We start from the raw sequence: 19,744 nt of genomic DNA on the forward strand, positions 1-19,744 counted from the left end.
ATGTGTGTGGAGCTGATCTACAGAAAAAATTCCTCCTCCTGCAGTCCCCCATGAAGCAACAACAATTTGTCTGACAAATTCATGCTTTTAGCTAACAACTGGAACACAGACCAATTTGCAGTCAGCAATTTTAATGAAACAAGTTACATTCCCTATTGCAAATCTTAACACTGATGCCTCCTCCTTCTGAAGCTCCAGAAAAACAAAATTGTATAAAATTTTTTTATGAAAATTGTTGTCTGTCTGCTTTCAATTTTGCTCACACAATTAAAAAAAAACAAAAAAACAAACAACAACAACAACAACAAAAAACCCACAGGCATTGGGAATAACCCTGAGCTATGGGCAGAGAAAATGTAGTTTCATTTCACAAAATTTGTATTCTTTTAAAAATAGTACCTCATATACTGTTAACAACCTATAGGCAACTGTCCCAAGCATAAAGTCTAAGTAAGCTAAACGCTGTCACCCTGCAGGTTACATTCCTGGACACTGGACTGGGATCCTCTGTGTTCTAGGCTGCTGTAATGGTCTTTGTCTTTGTTTTTGGCTCACACTAATGGCATTCTTGCAAACAGTTCCCTGACACAATACAGGAGGTGGCAGAGGACACCCAGCATTTCCAGTGCCGGTCTGGTTGCAGAAGTCTTGGGAGTATGGATGTTGGTTAGCTTCCAGAAAAGCAATGGTACTTGGGTGTCTCTAATTTCTTAGTGCAAGTGTAACCACAGGTACTAAGCAACCCTCAACTTCTCCCACTGCAGATCAAGTCCAAGCAGCATGTACCTGAAAGGAACAACTTACCTCCAAATAATCACTGCTTGCTCCTGCTTCAAACCATTCTGCTCTCAGCAGAAGCACATGCTGGTTTTGTAAGCCCTGTTTCCAGTGGGATGGCACGTTATGTGAAGAGAGCACCACAACCACGTAGTGTGATCTCTGGGGTAATACAAACCAAGGAACGTGACAGTGATTCCTCATTCAAGTCAAGAGTGCGTGTTCAGAATACATCTGCTGGAAAGCCAAGCAATGTCAAAGACAACAAGAGACAGACAAGCTGCTGCAGCCCTCGGTGCGTGCACAGTCAAGCAGTATGCAGCAGTTCATTTCAGATGCACACAGTATATTTTCAGCACTATTACCTGCTTTGTCTAATTAGTGTTTTTCCTAATTTCATAACCGGCACTAACCATGTGGTAATAATTACTTAGGAAGAAGCTTGTCATAGCCAGGGGAGAGAGAAGGCATTTTGCTTTAAAATCTCCAAATTGGAGATTCATTAATAGAAATTATAGCATGCACACTATGCAAAAATACACAGAATTATCTCAAAATGAGTAGTCAGCAAAGGGCAGGTAGACTATGCTGATGTCTCTGGATGATACGTATGTTTTGCTGCCTTAGCTATTCTCAGCACTTGCTTTTGTCAAAAAAATAAATGATGCTTTCTGAAGAATTCACAGGCAATCTAGTGCTTGTTGCAGACTTACAACTGAGAATTTAAGGTATTTTTCTTCAGACTAGAATACAGGCAGAGCTTAATCCTCGCACATGTCTTATCTGGGAAGCACTGATATTATATAAACATCTGAGATTTAAGATGACGAATTTTTGCAAAAACATATCTGCAATTGACAATAAAAATGGATTATATTTCTCTGTAAAAACTTGCATAAAAAACTGTGCCAGTAAACGAAGGATGCCTGTTCTCCATACTTGTTTGCATTAGGTCATCCTTTCTGTGATCAAATGCTTTTCAAACATTTTGTAAGGGACAACCAATTTTAGATGGTTTCCTGGCAAGACTAAATTTCACTCTTCTGTGATAGATAATCTTAACATCAAGTCAGCCTTCTTCTAAAACAAACAAGCAAGCAGTCAGCTGTACAAGGGTCCAATCTAATTTAACATTGCTGGAGCATCCCTTCTCTCAAAGCTACCCTGCCAAGCTCTGTTCCCTACTGATGGAAGGGGCTGGGCTCTCCAGGTGCCAGCAGCATGAAATAATAGAACTATATAACTACTCCAGCGTGGAGTGTGACATCAGATCTATCACTGCAAGCCAGAAAATCCATCAAATTGTGACTTTGTTCCCTCAAACACTCATTTACTACACATCACTGAGCTGCTTATTTAGTATTTATGCAAACTCATCATGATGTTATGCTAGGCCTAAGAAGCAATAAGGGCAAAGACAAGTTATATCTAAGGAGGCTAAACAGAATCCTAAGTACATAAAGGAACATTTGTTTCTACTTCGGACATAAGACCAACTTTAGCTTACAGCTCCTTTTGAGAGTCACCAGGAGTGATACTTCTGAAAGTCTTCATAAACCTATGCTGACACATACAGCTCCAGGACTAATCTTTGCACAACAAAAAGAACTGGTAAGGTACTGCAGGGAGCAGTGCTGTGCAGCTCAGCAGGGGCACAAGCAGCTGGATACAGTTGGAAGCAGATGGGTGCTGCTAGCTCCCTTCAGAGCGTTTCCATTGATCAAAAGCAGCTGGATACAGAGCAGCTCAGATGTACTTGGGCTGTTTTACAGAGGACAAGAGAAAACAAAGGAAAGCCCTTTCCTTTTGTGTTTCTCTCAGTTCCCTTAAGGAAGATTTTCAAGATGTAACCAAATGCAGTCACCTAACTGCAGTTTCTCAATTGCAGTTTCCTCTCCAGCACAGTTTCTAAATTGGAAGCACAGTACAAACCCAACTGCCTTCCAAATTGGTCTGTGTGGCACAGCAATCAAACCCCTCAGATGCCACACTGCTGATCAACCCAGCCCTTACACTGTGGGCTCCGCTCGTAGGAAAGTCACAAAGGCCATAATTATTTCAGCTCAAGCTGTTTATGATGCCAGAGGATTGGATCAGAATTTGTGTTATTTGATCATTTGGTTTTGATCAGAATTCACTTTGGGGAAGGCAAAAGATAAAAGAAAGGAAATTCACTTTGATCAGAAGTTATTTTGCATAATCTTGATTACAGAACTTCATCACTATTTACAAACTACAGCAGTGGTATCTGGCTTACACTTTACCATCCTAAGTAATTGATATATCAAATAAGCATAAAAATAAAATCCCTTTAATGCTTGAAATTTTAGAGGTGTTTGAGATACAGACAATGTTTATTAACAATTTCTCCCTTAGAATTATTACATTAATTTTATTACTCCTGTCATGCTCTGTCTGTTTAATTGGATAATAACTGCAGAGACATTGCTGCCATGTAAATATGTACAAGCACCTAACAGTGTTTATGCTAAGGACTCCATATGCTTTCCTGGGAACACGATATTTTGAGTGTGCAGCAAAGGGTGACAAGTTGCTTCATAAGCTGATCTGAAAGGAAAGAGCAGAACAGAAAGTGAATAAATCCTGATATCTGATCATTGCATTGAAATACTGCTGCTAATAACACGAGTGAGCATTAAAAGTTGACCACAAAATAGTATAGGGCTTGCTTTAATAGCATGAGGCCTTCTCCCGACTACTCCTACTGTCACTAGCCATACTCTTTTTCTTTCTTTCCTTGTGTTTGCTAGATCAATGTAGTAGTGAAAAAGAGGGATGAATTATCTGAGTACAGAGAGCAATAACTTCAGCTTTCCCCTTCTCACACTGTGCCTATATTTATGCCACAACACAACAGGTTCCCAGGTCATGTGTCAGTCAAGAAAAGCACAGCTTTGTTGCTTCCTAACCCGGCAGAATTCGCACACAAACAGGACCGCAGCCTTCAGTCAAGCTGCTTTGCACAGGCTCAACTTGAAGGCAGCCCAATTTCTCAACAACTTCATTGATTTCTGGAGTTTGTCTCCAAGAGCAGCTTATAAACATTTCTTTTATGGACGTGTCCTAGTGGAGGATCTGCAATATATCAGTGTTGTTGATCTCTGAAAACAGCAGGTGAGATGGTGTCAGCACTTGCCAGGACAGCACTTGGTTTGACATCCATTTTAAAGTTAAGCACCGTCTGAGAGCAATATCATCTGAAGCTCTCATAAAGGAGTTATCAGATTCTCACTTTTTGTAACTCAGCTTGACTTGCTTCAATAGGGCTGTGCAAGTATAAATATTTTCATTACAACGTATTAACAAATTCAAAGAAATGGTGCCTTTTCACTGCAAGATTATGAGGTAGCACAAAATTAAGAAGTATTTGCTTGAAGCCCTTCAGCACACAACAAAAAATGTGCTGCTGAACTCTTTACCCGTCAAAGTGTCCAGTTCAAATCTAACATATAAGAAGGAAATATATTGGCACTATCAGGCGGTGTTTGAGATTTGGGCTGTTCAAAGCAGTTAAGCTCTTCATAAAAGAACCACTGACAACTCATGATGTCATTTTGCAGGGCTCCACTCAATGTCTGTACATAAGTCCTTAATACAAAATGGGAAAATGTACATTTTCCCCCCTAAATTTAGTTACTCATCTCTCAATTTCCTTTCCCAGTGACATCATTCTTAGCAGATACAGAAGTATTGCTGCACAGTTCCATAGTCGTCATCTTAAGGTGCTGTGCATGCTTGGGAATTTTCCATAAAAACAGGTCAGTGCATTTTCAAATTCCCTTAACTTTATTTTTGGATTTAAGAGGATATGAGGAATAGGCGTAAGTGAAGAGAGCTTTGTAGAAATGGTATTTTTTATTAGATCAGCTGATAAAGCATGAAAAAACAAGCATGCTTTTGGACATAGGGTATCTTCTTCAGCAAAATCTAACTCAACACAGGCAATTTCAGTTAAATATTATTATATTGATGGCAATGCTATTACAAAATGGCTGCAGAACTGGGAAGCCAAGTAAGAAGAGAAGGTGAAGGTCTCTTCACTTAATTTGGAATTCCAATATTCCACATGAAGCCAAATGAAATGTCTCAATCACAATTATGGGAAAAAGAGCACAGGATTTATTCTGACCCATTCTTCCTCCCCTCAGGTGCTCATCCCTGCTCGTCAGTCTGGCTCTGGCTGCTGCTTCTAGTTTTAACCCCGACAAAACCAATAATTACTCTGATGCTGTTGTACAACCATAGAGATACTACTGGCAGAATTGTTCTACTCTTACTAGACGTGTAAAAGAAACAGTGAAATACCATCATTTTTATAGTCCTGTTCCTCTCTCAGAAATGTGGGAGATGTCCAAGTATGGACAGTTAGTGTGACTGCAACAGACTGAGAAAGAAAGTGCAATGAATGAGAGGCTATTGTGTAGCTTCACCATTTCAAGATCTAATGGTAACAGAGCACCTGCACTGAAAATGAAGACGAGGGGAGGGAACCAAACAAGGCCAGGAGAAATTGCTGAGGCCAGTAGGGAAGAGGTTGGGGAGCAATAAAGACAAACTTCCTCAGTGCTGAGATGACTAAGAAAAACTTAAAAATTGATGAGACTATAGAAAATACCAGCCTGCAATCCCATTAGCAAATAAAGACCAGCCTCCACTGTGATTCCTGGCAATGCCACCAACAGCTTACTATTAGATTTTTCCACAAGCAATACAAGAACTGCACAAATAAGCAAAACTCTACTTTTTTTTTTCTTATAAACAGCAGAAAAACAAGTCAGCAGTGTCAGTCAAAATTATCCTAATTAATTTACAGTTAACTTCTGAACAACCAGGTATTTATTAGATGAACTGCAAACAAGTTACATGCAGCATTAGTTATTGCATCAGTGCAATGTTTCTTCTCATCTGCATCAAGTACAAGACTTGGCTTTTTTAATTGAGTGTTCCTAAAAGCAGGACTACAAAAGCAGCTCTTATATGATGAAAGGCTGAAGGTTTTGCAACATCTCTCAGAAAGATCACTATAAGCGCACAAAACTATAGAAAATAAAAAGATACTGTTGGTAGAAGGTCCAACAGAGCATCAAAGCTGACATTGCTTGAACAGCGTGGGAGGAACGTAGAAAGTACTGAGAATGACACTGTTCTATTTTCTTCCCAGGCTTCAGCTTCCAATGTTCATTAATAGAAAATATTTCTATTCAGTATTCATTAAGCAGAAAATGAATGGGGAGAAATGGTCTGGCTGGTTTTATTCCTATCTCTGGTATTAGTTTGCAAAAACCACAGGCAAGTTATTTATCATCTTGTAATAAGGCACCATCTAAAACACAGAAGAAGGCAGCGTATTTCACATGCCTCTAGAGGCTACTAAGGAAAGAATAACAATACTGCTTCTGGACTGTAATAAAGAAAGAGACTCACTGAGCTCAAAAACAGGTTTAGTTCTATCTGTAATTACTATGAGATGGTACCGGCAATGGCCACTGCTCCTGGCTCTTCTCTGCCCTCATCGTCATGCACATACTGCAATTAATGGCACAAGGATTAAAGTTTGCTGCTAAGGTAAAAGAAAAAAGGCTATTTCTGCATCTTCTCTGCTTTTGTACTTTTGCTTCCCTTGGCTTTGAATTAGTCCATCTGTAAGACAGGACCAAAATAGTTCTTTATTGTACCTGCAAGTGTTACTGTGGCTCTGTAGCTCAAGTACCCAAGAAGGTCACACAAAGTGCTACTTAACAAGGAAGGCAGAAGTTGTAACTCCTTATTCACCGCCTTTCAACCTGCAGCACTGTGCTTTGCTAATCTAACTGGCAGGATCTTCAGTACGTTGATTGATTTGTGTTTTGACAAAGGCTTTTCAAATTGCATAACTAGAAACACGGCTTGTCTCTTCCACATATGATTGGCAGCAAGTTTCATCATCTGAACAACAATTTCATTATTGTGACTATTTTGAAAAAAAAAAAAAATTCAGCTTAAAGCTTTTTTTTTTTTTTTTTTAATGAAGAAAGAGTTAAAATTTTGGCAAGGCTTTTCCCCATGAGTTAACTTTGCAACAAGCATCCAGTCAGGGGAGCAGCAGCACAGAGGTGTGGCAGTGCTGAGCAGGGCATCGTCTAATGCAGAAGTATGCTGCTGTCTCCTAGAATGTATAGCACAGTCTGGGCCACATGCACCTGAGGGAATGAGTGCCTGAAAAAGGTCATTCAGTCATTAGAAACAGGAGCCACTTAAAAAAAAATCCAGTGCTCAGGGAAGTCTGATGTGCCTTGATTGCTTATTTCTAGGCTAACGAAACCCTCCATGAGAGTGCTTCTAAAGAATCAGATAGCCAACACTTTGAGTATGGAGAAGGTCTAAATCTTAAGTGCTGAGGGTATTTTGGGACTGACAGGGTCTGAGTCCCCCCTTGTCTCAAAATACAGAAAAATGCATTCCAGCATGCAGCACTCAAACTCCAGAACAGAGATAATTCTGTTATACAGTATGTGAGGAATCCAAACCAAAATTTGCCATCTTCAAGGTGTCCCTGAACCAACGGATGTAGGACAATCTACTATATTAAGGGTATTTCCATTCCTTCCTGCTGAATTTGCTCCACTGTGCATGGAATTGATTAAATATTCATAGCAACAGTCAGAAAAGCGATAAAAGCAAACTTGGATATAGCCCAGCAGCCATAGCTGTCACGTTGGAAGGGAACAATCACCTGAGTTTTAGACTTTCTTTTGCTGCTCATTTGAAAATAAATAATGAGAAGGTTAGCAAAGCAGCAGTCTGGAACTGAGGGTATTCCTTCTCAGTAGCACTTGGTGTGCAAGTATTACAATAGCGTGAGGAAGCTTACATAACTTTGGAAAGGACGGCAGAGATTATTCTAACTGTGGCTTTACTAGGTAAGACAGAGAAGGATGCTATGGTTGTGTGGACTTGGCACACTCTGAGAAGGCCTGTTAGGCTGAACCGAGCAGGAAAACTAGACATGAGAACATGTATTTAATCAGTCTTATAGGCACAAGACGAGATATTCCAAAGCTGTCAAAATGAAGATGTACAGAAGTAAAATGTAACGTAGTTGAGAAAACGCAAGGTAATTCATTTTAATGTAAAGGTCCCCATCCCTTGCTAAAAAACAAATGGAAGGAAAACCAAACACACACAAAGACCTTTGTATGGTTTTGGAGAAAAGACTGTGTTCCTTGGGCATTTTGATTTGGCATTTCATCAGGAAAAATACATTTAGAACTAGAGTGTCTAGAGAAGAAATTCTGTGTCTGAAGATTCACCTACCTAGGGGAAGTCATCATGACGAGAAAGGCAATGCATAAAAGAGGACACATACAATATGTAGTATTTAATGAATCTGGAAAATAACCTGAGCAATGGACTCAATTTTGGAGACTATGTGAAGTGCTAAGGAACGTGGACCACCTGCTGCAAAGCCATGCAACAGGGAGAAGGTCTCTCAAACATTCAGAGCCCTCCTGGGTCTGTTCCACACTTCAAGGAAGTCAGAGCTCTTTCTTCAATAAACAAGAAAAGAATTCTGGACCTTTCTAGCACAAACAGCATATGTCACACAACATATGACACACACAATACATATGGAAAGTACAGAAACAAAGAAAACATGGTAGCATATATATTTTTGGGCTCTAGACTGAAATGGCAAGAGGTGGGCACTAAAACTTGGGACTGAAATATAGTTGTGCCAGGGAAAAGAAAGGAATATCCCTCCACATGACGTACTCTACGTCGTACAATGAACTTTACTACACTACTAATTGCCCTCATCTGTCAGTGTTTTACATTGAAAGTGTGGAGTAAAATCACTTTGGCAATTCATTCCATGTAATTAGCTATTTTACATCCTTTCTATTGTAAAATAATCCAGTCTCATTTTATGACTTGGAAAACCATGTGCTATCAATTTAATGATGTTAATAATTGTGCAGTGTTCCAACCACTGTCAATAGATTATGTCACGTACACAGAACAGCTTATTATCAAGAGATCAGAACTGAGATGCAAATCAGTGAGAATTTAATTATGCTAAAATAGATGTTCTACCATTCACCAAACTATCTATTGACAACATTCAATAAAACATAAATTGAGCACAAGTTGTTAGCACATAACTGTTGCTTCTTCGGTTGTATGATTTGCATAAGTTATCCCTCCCCTGTATACACATTCCTGCTTCAATAAACAGAATAACAAAATGCTATGAATTTCAGATGACTTCAGTCCAAGCAACTATCCTCAAAAAGGATCTTTCTTCCATGCATTTCTTATTGTAAGTACTTCACTATGTTTTCAATGGCTTCCAAGACTCGTTCTGTTCTTCTGTTCGTTTTCAAACAACCCCTAGAGTCACGCGATTACATTTAAAGCTCTGTATTTTTGAAAAAAATGCTTCTAGGTTTCATGACTGGTGAGATAAACTTTAAAATATTTTTTAGACTTAACACACAATTAAAATATTTTTCACCAGTTTTTGTAATATCATTTAGGTAATGGATTGGTTCATATTTCCTAAAGGAATTCAGAAATTTTTGACTTTCAAAGCCACCTTAGGAGAAGTGAATCTAAGACATGCTCTCCTCAAAGACCAAGTTTTCAAAAGGCACACATCTGCTCCAGCTCAGGAATAAGAGTATAAACACTCCCATCAGGAGGAATTTTATGTGCAAAGTGAACTGTACACATGCACCAAGAATGTTAAAGTACATATAAAAAGGACTTTAACAATCAGTCCTGCTTAAGATGACTTGACTGCAGTTCGAAGTATGGATGACACACTAAATGAAAAGAAAAAAAAAAAGAATCTATTTTCATTTATCACCAAAGGTGCAAATTTATTAAGCAACTGATGTGACAGTAACAGCTAAAGTAGAAAAAATACCTTGATGATGAGGATATTCACTAAAAGCTCAAAGGTGCCAGATAAGTCTAAGTAATAGACAACTACAAAACAAAACGATTTTTTCTGATCTTTTCCACTGTAAGATGGTCATTCAAGTCCATATCTCACCCACTTGAAAGTTGCCTCCATAGAAGTGACCACCGTTACAGAATCCATGTCAATTTTGACATGACACCACAGGAAAGATTCATCATGTTGCTTCTTCACCTCCCAGGAACTGCCTGGGCTTATTTTTTATTTCCTCCAAATACTCCTAAATCCTAATTCTTACTGTGAAAAGCATCTTAGAGTAAGCAGCCCTTCTGTACTTAAAAGTAGCCAGATGTGAATTGCTCTTCTGGGCTTTGCTGTAGCTTCTATGTCCCAACAGCATTTGGCTTATAAAATATCTCAATGTGCATTAAGCTAGGGAAACATCTAGGGATTGCTTATTATTAAAACTCTGTAGATGTTTATTTCCCTATTCATCCTGTTTAGTTTATCTGCATAACCTGAAAGACTTTGTAAAAGATGAGCTACATAAACTAATTTGCTGCAACTAAATCTGCATTCTGAAGAGGGATTTGCTTCTTATTAAAAGCTGCAAGAAGCAGATGACTTCTGGTTCTCTGAGCATGCCAGTTTATACCGCACTTTAGCTTAGTAAATTAAAACATGTAACTTCTCATCTCTTTCTTGTGACAGATACATAAAGTGAGGCACCCCTTGTTGAAGGGGATGGGAGTGCTGATAAGCACAAATTACCACATTGTAGAAAGCTGGAACAGATTTATTACAAGCATGAATGGTCAGATTTGTGTTAAATATGGAGAACAAATTTGTTTCCATAACTTCATGCAGACCACTTCTCTTTGTCCTTCCAGTATTAAGTCAGTGTGACTTCTGCATATTTCTTTTAAAACATTTTTCTGCCTTTCAAGAGTGTTCTCATTATCACCTACGGGCCCCCCAGCTTTGGAGCTTTTCTGGCCCTGCCCCTGGAGCCAGGACACAAAGCTTCAGGTCTGTACTGCATTTGAAGCCCTAAACAGCAGCAAATGTGTGCATGAACACAGCAGATAGCTCTTTTAGGCTTGCCTTTTTCTTTCTTCCCTAGTATTTTAGTGAAATCAATAGCAAGTATTAAAGTGTATGGAGAAGGCAATTATCTGAGTCAAATCTTCAATGTCAGTTTGAGAAAGTCAATAGACAGCATTAACTGGGATTGGAAATATGCACATTTTCTCTTTTGTAGCCTAATTATTTTCTCAGCTTCAGTGGAATAACTCTGTCAACCTAAGTCCTCATGGACAACCCTGTATGGCCACAGCTCATGCTATTTACATTAATAGAATTAATGCAGCAACCTCTGAACTGAAAGCTAATGATGAATTGGAAGGTTGGTGCATTTTGGTTATTGTTTTGTGTATAGCAGAATGGATGTATTTCACTGCATAGGATTCAGCTGGCACAGGAGAATAGGCTGCAACAGTGGAAATATTTCTGCTCTTTTCTCCAATAAAATAATGTGTAGTCTCAGCAGTTTCTCGTCCTCTGAGGAAAACTGCAAAGATTCAGGATATTGTAATCTGCTGTGAATTCAGCATCTGCTCACAAGATCCTCAATAGGAAAAGTTGTTCCTTCATCATCTGCAGAAAATTAGAACAGAAAGACCTGCAAAACATTCAGAGATCAGGTGTTCAAGAGGAAAACACTTAGAATGAAATGTTGTTCTATTCAGGACCCTTCTGCTTGAACAAAAGCATCATGTAAACATAATACTTCACACTTTTGTTTCGCTTCCACCTGTGCCTCTTCAATTCACTTTGCAAACCACCGAACTAAGTATCAGAACAGTCAGAAGCTTCTGCAGATTGCAGAAAGGAGACAACCCCTGAGGTCATCACACTTGCACACTGAGCTCTGCACGTCTATCACTGACTACAAACAAATATGCCTGCTTTGCACATACAAAGTAAAATTTAAAATTTTGAATACTAACATACTCATTTTTTAAATTAATAAAGATGAGTGCATGTGAACATATTGACCTGCCAGCCACAATAAGATGCAAGGGTGAGTGGAAGTTTCAGTGCACATCTCAGAGAACATTCAGAGCTCCATTCCCCACAGATAAAGAGAGAAAAGCAGCTCCATGCTCAGAGACTCATTAAACTTGCCAAAATAACCTATGTAATTAAAGACACTATGGGCTTAGATGCATAGACACAGCCACCAGCATCCTAGCCCAACAGAGAATAAGATTCACTCTGTTGCCTGCCCCAAATAGAAAACAACTCAAGTTACTTAAGCTGCCTTCATCTATTGCACAGAATCAGAGAACTGATGTTGGCAGGGATCTCTAGAGATCATCTTGTGCAGTTCCTGCCCAGAGAAGGGCTAAACAGAGCAAATTGCTGGGGGAGTTTTGAGTGTCTCCTAGGATGGAAAGTCCCCAGCATCTCTAGGCAACCTGTTCAAGTATTTAATGAAAGGACAAGTTGGTTTTTGGTTGATATAATATTTGTATTCCACCTTAGAGAATTCCCTTGCTGCTAATTTTCTCCAGCTCTGCCCTTCTGCCTCATGTTTCTCATACCAACTCTTATGTCTGGTTCACAAGCTACTCTACTCTACTACAAGCAAGAGTAGGAGGCTGACAGAAGGAGCAGTCAGAAGAATGTGGGTAGTGAAGCAGGGGACATTTGACTGTTTTTCACTTGCTTGGTGCTGAGCACATACCATTTAGAAAGTCCAGACCAAACACAACATGTGAGACACTACAGAGGCAACTAACTGAAGGACAAGTTTTATAGCAGTGATTTGGTAGAAATTCTTGTGTGCTACACATGCTGCTATTGCACCTCCAACTTTTGCAGTTTAAGTAGATCCTACCATATTTTTTATATCACTAATTAAAATTGCCCAAACTTCCATTGTCAGTTTTCAGTGGGATGAATCTGTAAATATGAGTAAGTGTGAAGTTACAGGAAACTGTGGTTTCTGCTCAACTTTCAGTTAGCTAAAGATAAAAGATTTAACAGAGAAGACTTGGTCCCATTTTTGTGCTACACAGTAATGGTCAAATTTAGATGATAAGCTGCATAATTACAGTGGAATTTCATGTGAGGTAGGTAAAAAGATTTTAGCTTAAGTAATACAAAGGAACAAATGATTTGGGTACAAAATCTGGTCTAGAATGTTCAAGTGATTCAAGAGCCATCCAGACAGCAGTACTACAAAGACCAAAACAAAATAAAAAACAAACAAACAAACAAACAAAAACTTCTTTTCCTGTTGCAAATTGCTGATTTATCCAGACAACCTTAGCCCACACCAGTGCTTTTCCACTTGTGGGCCACAGGCAGGGAAAACTCACAGTTAAGGAAGAGTCATGGATCGTGCTGAGGGAGACTGAGAAATGGCATTAACAGAAGCAAACTCACTGTGTAGAGGTTCACACCTACACCTCCATCTGGAGGTCTGCAAGAGACCAATTCAAAACCAGCCATGCTTCCCAACTAAGAGAGAATGGTCCACTGACTGATTAGAAAGCAAGCTTTATGCAGTGGATAGAAATACCCAAATCCTTGCTCATCCACGGACTTGTGTGATTCTCAGGAAATCACTCTGTTCCTGAGAGTCTGCCTGCAAAACAGGGCACACAAATCCTTACCTCTTGAGATCCGTGTGGGAAAAGCTACATTAAAGAAGCGTACTTCAAATGGATTACTGTCACTAGAGGGAGGAACAGCTGCTGACTGAATTATTTCAGAAACATTCATAAAAGAAGCTACCTCTAATTATGAGCGGATTATCTGGCTTTACCACACCACAGAAGAAGGAATATTAGAAACAGCATTCAGTTAGCTGTGTAGGCATTTATGAGACAGCTATGAATAAATGAAAGATTTTTGTGGGGGAAAAAAAACAACAGAAAAAACCTACAAAAACTGCGAGTATCTCTCAACTGCCATGCATGAGATTAATCACGGAATAAAATCAGCCTCTACATTTCCCTACATAAACTATCCTACTAAACCAAACAGCCTAAAGGATGCAAGAGAAAAGTCAATCAAAAGTTTAAAATGATTTGGGATACAATCAGCCACAGCACAGAAGAGATTTCATGTTGCGCTTGAATTGAAAAGATATGGGATGCATTTTAATGCCGTTCTGAAGTATCTAGAACCTTCAGAACGACATTAAAATGCATCCCATATCTTTTGGCAAATTCAGACACAATAAAAGCTTCTAGCATTTTAAACAGCTAGTATTTCACCACCAATTCGGGGGTAGCATTTAGGGGAAAGGCGATGACAAAAATTGCAGAAATGGAGACGTGGGTCTTCTCTAGTGAAGGTTTCGCAAGGCTTAGCCTTGCAAACAGCATGCCCTATCTCTGGAAAATGTCTCTGCATCTTTGACTGTTTCAGATCACATAATATAGGGTGTTTTTTATAAGTCTTGGAATAACATGACTTTCTCAGTAGAAAAACAGGAAGAATATTAAAAAAAAAAAAAAAACAAAAAAAAACAACAACCAAGAGGTAATAAAGATGTTTAAATGAAACATCTGCAAACTCCCAAGGCTTCTATAGACAATTTTGTCATTTTGAAGGAGATGACAGCTTTATCATTCAGACAGCTCTTACTCTGTCTATGAGTGATTTCTTTTAACATTAGATAAGCAAATGAAAATAAGTATCCAGAAGCTGGACACGTGGTCAATCAAAACTCTCACTGAAATCCACAAAAACACTTCACAATACATTTTCTCTAAAATTTTGAAATTCGAATGCATCTGTAACTCATGAAGTACTAAGAGATTTCAGGGAAATAAGATTGAAAAGTTTGCTATCAAATTGTTACAAATTGCTTCAAAGCTGATTTATCCAGTAACATTACTCTTCTGCAGTATATTATAAGTTTCACTTCACCTTTCAACGTCTACTTTTAGACATTAAATGTAACATTTATATTGCCTTTAGGAACTCAAGTCTATCACAAGTAATTGTAATTGATGTAGTGCATTTTCTGTGTGCAATACAGTGCTACTCTATGTTTTTCAAACTGCTGAAATAATATACTTTCAATTCTTATTTTGGCAATAAATTCCTCCTGTAAAATTCACTCTTTGCTGTCCTAAACTCCTGTATAATTCGCAACTAAAAGGCAAACTGCTTTTTGGTTTGTTGTATTTCATTAGTAAATATTGCAAATCCTTTGCAATAGGTTTATAAAATTAAAGTTCAATAGTTTTGCTAGGAAAAAAAAAGTGCAAAAGAATTCCCCTTAAAGGACCTACATTAACTGGTTACACACTTCTTTTTTAAAGTCTATCCAGACAGAATTCTGCACAACCAAACCAGTACTGTAATAATTGTGGAAGTCTTGAAGGGAACAGATAATAGTGTTCAAAATACACAACTTTGCCAAAATTTCAGTCTCTTTTAGCTTAGACACTGACAGATAGTAAAGAATATTAAAGAAGTGAAAAAAGACCCTTGGAAAAAGGTCATCTTACCTCTAAGCAAGATCATCACCTAAAGAAACATCGTATCCTTCTAACATATTCTTTGTCCTAAGATAAAATCAGGTAAATATCCCTACAGCACCCAAACAACACCAGTATCTCTGACACAATAATAAAGAGATCTACAGAGTTAAATTTGTTTGGCACACTATTTCTTCCTAAATGTATTAGCACCATTAGCTTACAAAATTTGGTGATGATTAACATAGCTCTGGAGAGGCCAACGCTTAAATGATTTAAGTAAGGGCTTGAACAAATGCTCACAATGCCTGAGGCTCAAATCCTGACACAGAAATGCATACGCACATATGCTTAATGTTTCTCCACATCAAATATTACACAAGATATTTTTTTCTCATAACAATGCCTCTAGAAAGGTTCAGCTCAAGAAACCCAAAATAGAGTACGCAAAGATCCCTTATTCAGCCATCTTCCCCTATCAGCTGTTAAAAAATGGTTTTAGCTCTGATTATATTTCTGAAGTCTTTGCTAGAACCATATTCATCCAACCAAGAAATAGAGTGCCAATGCCACATCCTTAAAGGCAGCAAACCGCACAGAAGCAGAGTATTCAAAACACATCTGTAATCCTTCAGTGGCTGAAACATGTTTACATGAGAACCCGTTCAATAGCCTTGAAGAAAAAGCCTGTAATTGAAAATCGAGGACTGTTCACACATGATTTCTCAACAGGAAAAAGGGAGTGAATGCTCAGCCCATTCCTCATGTCATTTATAACGCAAAGATTCATTATTTACATCAAATACTCGCTAGAGAAAAAGGCTTGTACTCCAATTTCTTACTGTTTTAAGCACATTTTCTTTTCTTTCTTTTGAAGATTTATTTTAGCTCAATGGCTATGTGAGTGACAATGCCTGGCAAAAAGACTACTCATGATCTGCAGTCTAGCACCAGTAGTATTACTAGTATTGGTTAGTATTAGATCACAATTAATCATGAGTTGCTAGCAAGGATGCAAATAGGGACCAGTGTCTATATCACAATTAACGTGATGGAAAAGAACATGATGTTCAGCAGAGTAGGCAGAGCCTGCCTGCACCAGGTACACAAGTAGTGATTAGTTATATATAATAGCAGTAAGATGCACTGAGCATGGATCTGTCAGAGCATTTGTGTGATTGCTTATGCCAGATGATGTGCACCATCACAAAGAGTTTACAGCCGAAATGAACCACAAGGCAGTGAAAACAAATTGGGAACAAGTGGCTGTTTTTCTGTTTGAATTTTACATGTGAAAAAACCAAACTGATATAGATACATCAACACAGTGAAATTGCCAGAGAGCACAATTTAAAATCATTTCTCATTTGTGGCCTTCTGACATAACGTACTTGGAGAACATATTTCTTCAGAATCCTTATTTCTATAGCCAGATTCCATGGTTTAATCTTCAAAGCCACTCTCTCCAATTCCAACACAAATCATGTAAGAATTGCTCTTCTCAAAACAAAGGCAAACATTCAAAACTCCAACAGAAATCTAAAGGTCAGGCATTTACATTTCCCCTAGTTAGTATCTTTTCCAGTTAAAAAAAAAAGTCATGCAGCCATGCATCTATTCAGCACATTCCTCATTATTATAACATTTTTTACCCTTCAGAAAATAGAGGGTGATATATCCTCTTTTAATGAGAATACTGCTAGAAACCAGTTATTAAACAGATTAAACTTACTCTTAATATCTTAATATAGAAGCAAATTGCTTATAATTTTGAAGCGATTGTCTTGCATAACACTGAGTGCAACACTCCTTTCTGTGCAAGCACACTAATGAGCCATGTCTCCTCCACACAAGAGCACTGCTCATATGTATCAGTTTCAAAACGTGTCACAGACTGGGCCATCCGTTCTTCCTAGCAAAAACCAATCAAACCACATTAAAAGTAGAGATTAGTAACAGATTATAACACTGCAGGAAAGTGCAATTAGTTTCTGCCATTTGTGCCTACAAACCACAGCTGTTACACCATCAGCAATATTCACAAAATTGATTATGAACAATTTCAGAGGGAATCCTGTGGGAAGTTCCACCTTGACAGAGCTGCTTTGGCCACTTCCTCAGCTGCACGCTCTGCAGCCACGTGCTGTATTTTGGAAAAAGGAGGAACTCTTTGGAAGTTCACAAGGACCAAAGCTCGCTCACTCTCTGGCAAAGGAGATTTAATAACTTCTTTGATGAAGGAAGCTCTTGATGAAGCTAGAGAAGACATTGGTGCCTTGTACAAAGAACTCCCAATGGCTTAATTCCAGCCCCATGCTGTGGTGTCCTTTACTTCCTTCATAGAACTAATATAAAGGCTGAATCACAGTATTTGCTGGCAAATAATAGCTAAGTGAAGGGTTAGACAGGATGATGGTAAAGAAAAAATTGATTTACACTCCTCCTGCTTGCATACAGAGCCTTCCTCCAGGAACGGCCAGCAGAAGGAAAGTCACCTGCTAGACCCAAACCCACACCGGCCCATTGGTAACAGAGCAGTGAGATCAATGAGATTGTCTGGCAACAGCACAGATCTCAGCTGGAGGAGCTGTATTCAGCTATCAGCAATTTCACCTTCAATGCTTCTATCAACAATTAGACCCAAATCCTGTCTCTGCATGGACGCAGAAGTTGACCCACAGTTGCCGAAAGGAGGATGTAGGATTATATGTACTTTTAGCTGATTTAAAAAATACTGCAACACAAGTATAACTCCGCTTTTTTTTTTTTTTTTTGCTGTCAAAAATGCATTGGCCACTTGGGAGCTAGGAGCTCAAAGGAGGGCATACTGAAAGTTACAAAGACAGAATTAGGAGGCATGAGGCACCTGGCCTTCCTCAGGAAGCAGCAGACTCCCAGGAGAGACCCCATAACACCTGAGTGCTTCGAAAAGAGCTTGCTGAATTCACAACATGGATGAGGCCAAACGCTGTGCAATGTGATGTGCCAAGAGACCTAATTAGCTTCAGAAGGTCCATAGACATAGACAGGAGGAAAATAAAGCTCTTTACATTATTGAACACTGCTTCAAAATTAACTTTAATCTTTGTCAATAAACTGCCCTCTAGGAAAAAAACATTCCTAGCGTAGATTTTCAGCTTCGGGATATTTTTCAGCTGCTTGATACCATGATAAACAGCTGCTCCCTGTCACAGCACAAATACCACAGCCATGCTGTGCACTGAGAGCTGGAAATCCATTCTAAGAAGAGGACTGTATAGCATAAAACCAAACAGGCTACTCTCAAGGCTGATCAGTGCTCTGGACATTAATAGTTTAATTCGAGTTTTACTCTTCAGTGTTTGATTATGTGATATACCTTTGTTCTCAAAAAGAATTGTGGTATGCTCTCATCACTACCTGATACTTGACAAATGCGGTGGGTAAAATAATATGGCAGAATGAAACCTACCAAATTTTGGAAACAATGCAACTTTTCAGCTGAATCTTCAAACAGACTTACGCCCCAGTGTATGTTTAGAGAAGCACTATGCATAACCTGACTAATTGCAAGTGAGCGTGTGTTGTTGGAATACAATCATACAATAGTTAAAGCTCTAGAACTCCCACATTCATGTCTCTGCAGCTTCTGAATTTTCTTCGTGGCTTGCTTAAAATAAGACTCCAATCTGGAGAAATGAAATGTTTCACTTCACTGACTCTTTTTATTAATTTGAGCTAGAAAAAAAGTTCATTATGCAAGGGAGATCACTCATGTTTAAAAGCTTAATTGTTTAGATTACAACTTAACAGAGAATGTGTAAAGTTCAGCTAAAATACCCCTCCAAAACAAGCAAATGAGAAAAACCACCACTGTGCCTCAGAACACAAAAATGCCCATTGGCAGACAGCAGCTGGGCTATTTTCTAAGTGCACTGCATGAAGATGCAGAGCTATAGGATCACACAGGTCACACGTGTACAACATAATTCTGGAGCTTAAGACAAAACCTTCACTATTTATTACCAATTTTAAATTTACACCTCAAGCTCATTTCCTCAAACAGCTGAAGTCTGGATGCAAGATTGTTCAGAGCTTTATTAAGTCACAGCAAAGCTTCAGTTGAAAATCAGCTTATGCTACAATGTGCAAAGATTTCTCCAATCATTAATACTTTTGGATGACCACGAACAGATGCCATCCATCCTTTATAGTCACCCTTTTTGTGAAAAGCTCTAGGGAACTGGATCTTGATCTGCCACTGCTACACCTAGTTGCATGTGTCTTGTGAGACTATCAAAATGATGATATACCTTGCTGGAGACATGATTAGAAAAAGAATCACTGCAAAAAGTAACACAAAGACTGGGAGTTAAAATACAGGTTGTACTCATGGATGCTGATAATCCACACGCTGTCATAAAATTATGAAAAACATTACCACAAAACAGATCTATTTCACCTGCCCTCAAACCACAAGTTGCAGGTATAAGCTGGTACCATGAAAGCAACGTGCCTGCTGCTATTCCAAGTGGGTGTGAGATGGCTCTGACTTGAGCGG

General features: G+C 38.7%; 1 protein-coding gene and 1 long non-coding RNA gene across 2 annotated transcripts in view; one reads left to right on the plus strand and one right to left on the minus strand.

The window, feature by feature from the left end:
* PEX5L (peroxisomal biogenesis factor 5 like) overlaps nt 1–19,744 on the plus strand; it is a 96,860-nt gene that overhangs the window by 19,570 nt on the left and 57,546 nt on the right. The window lies entirely within an intron of this gene.
* Nucleotides 2,631–19,744, minus strand: part of LOC116217059 (uncharacterized) — a 68,656-nt gene continuing 51,542 nt past the window's right edge. The window contains exon 4 of the long non-coding RNA XR_004160976.2: nt 2,631–3,345. This is a non-coding gene — a long non-coding RNA (uncharacterized LOC116217059). The remainder of the gene's footprint in view (nt 3,346–19,744) is intronic.

The sequence above is a fragment of the Meleagris gallopavo genome, chromosome 11 (assembly GCF_905368555.1).
Source record: "Meleagris gallopavo chromosome 11, MGAL_WU_HG_1.1, whole genome shotgun sequence".
In the NCBI taxonomy this organism is placed as follows: domain Eukaryota; kingdom Metazoa; phylum Chordata; class Aves; order Galliformes; family Phasianidae; genus Meleagris; species Meleagris gallopavo.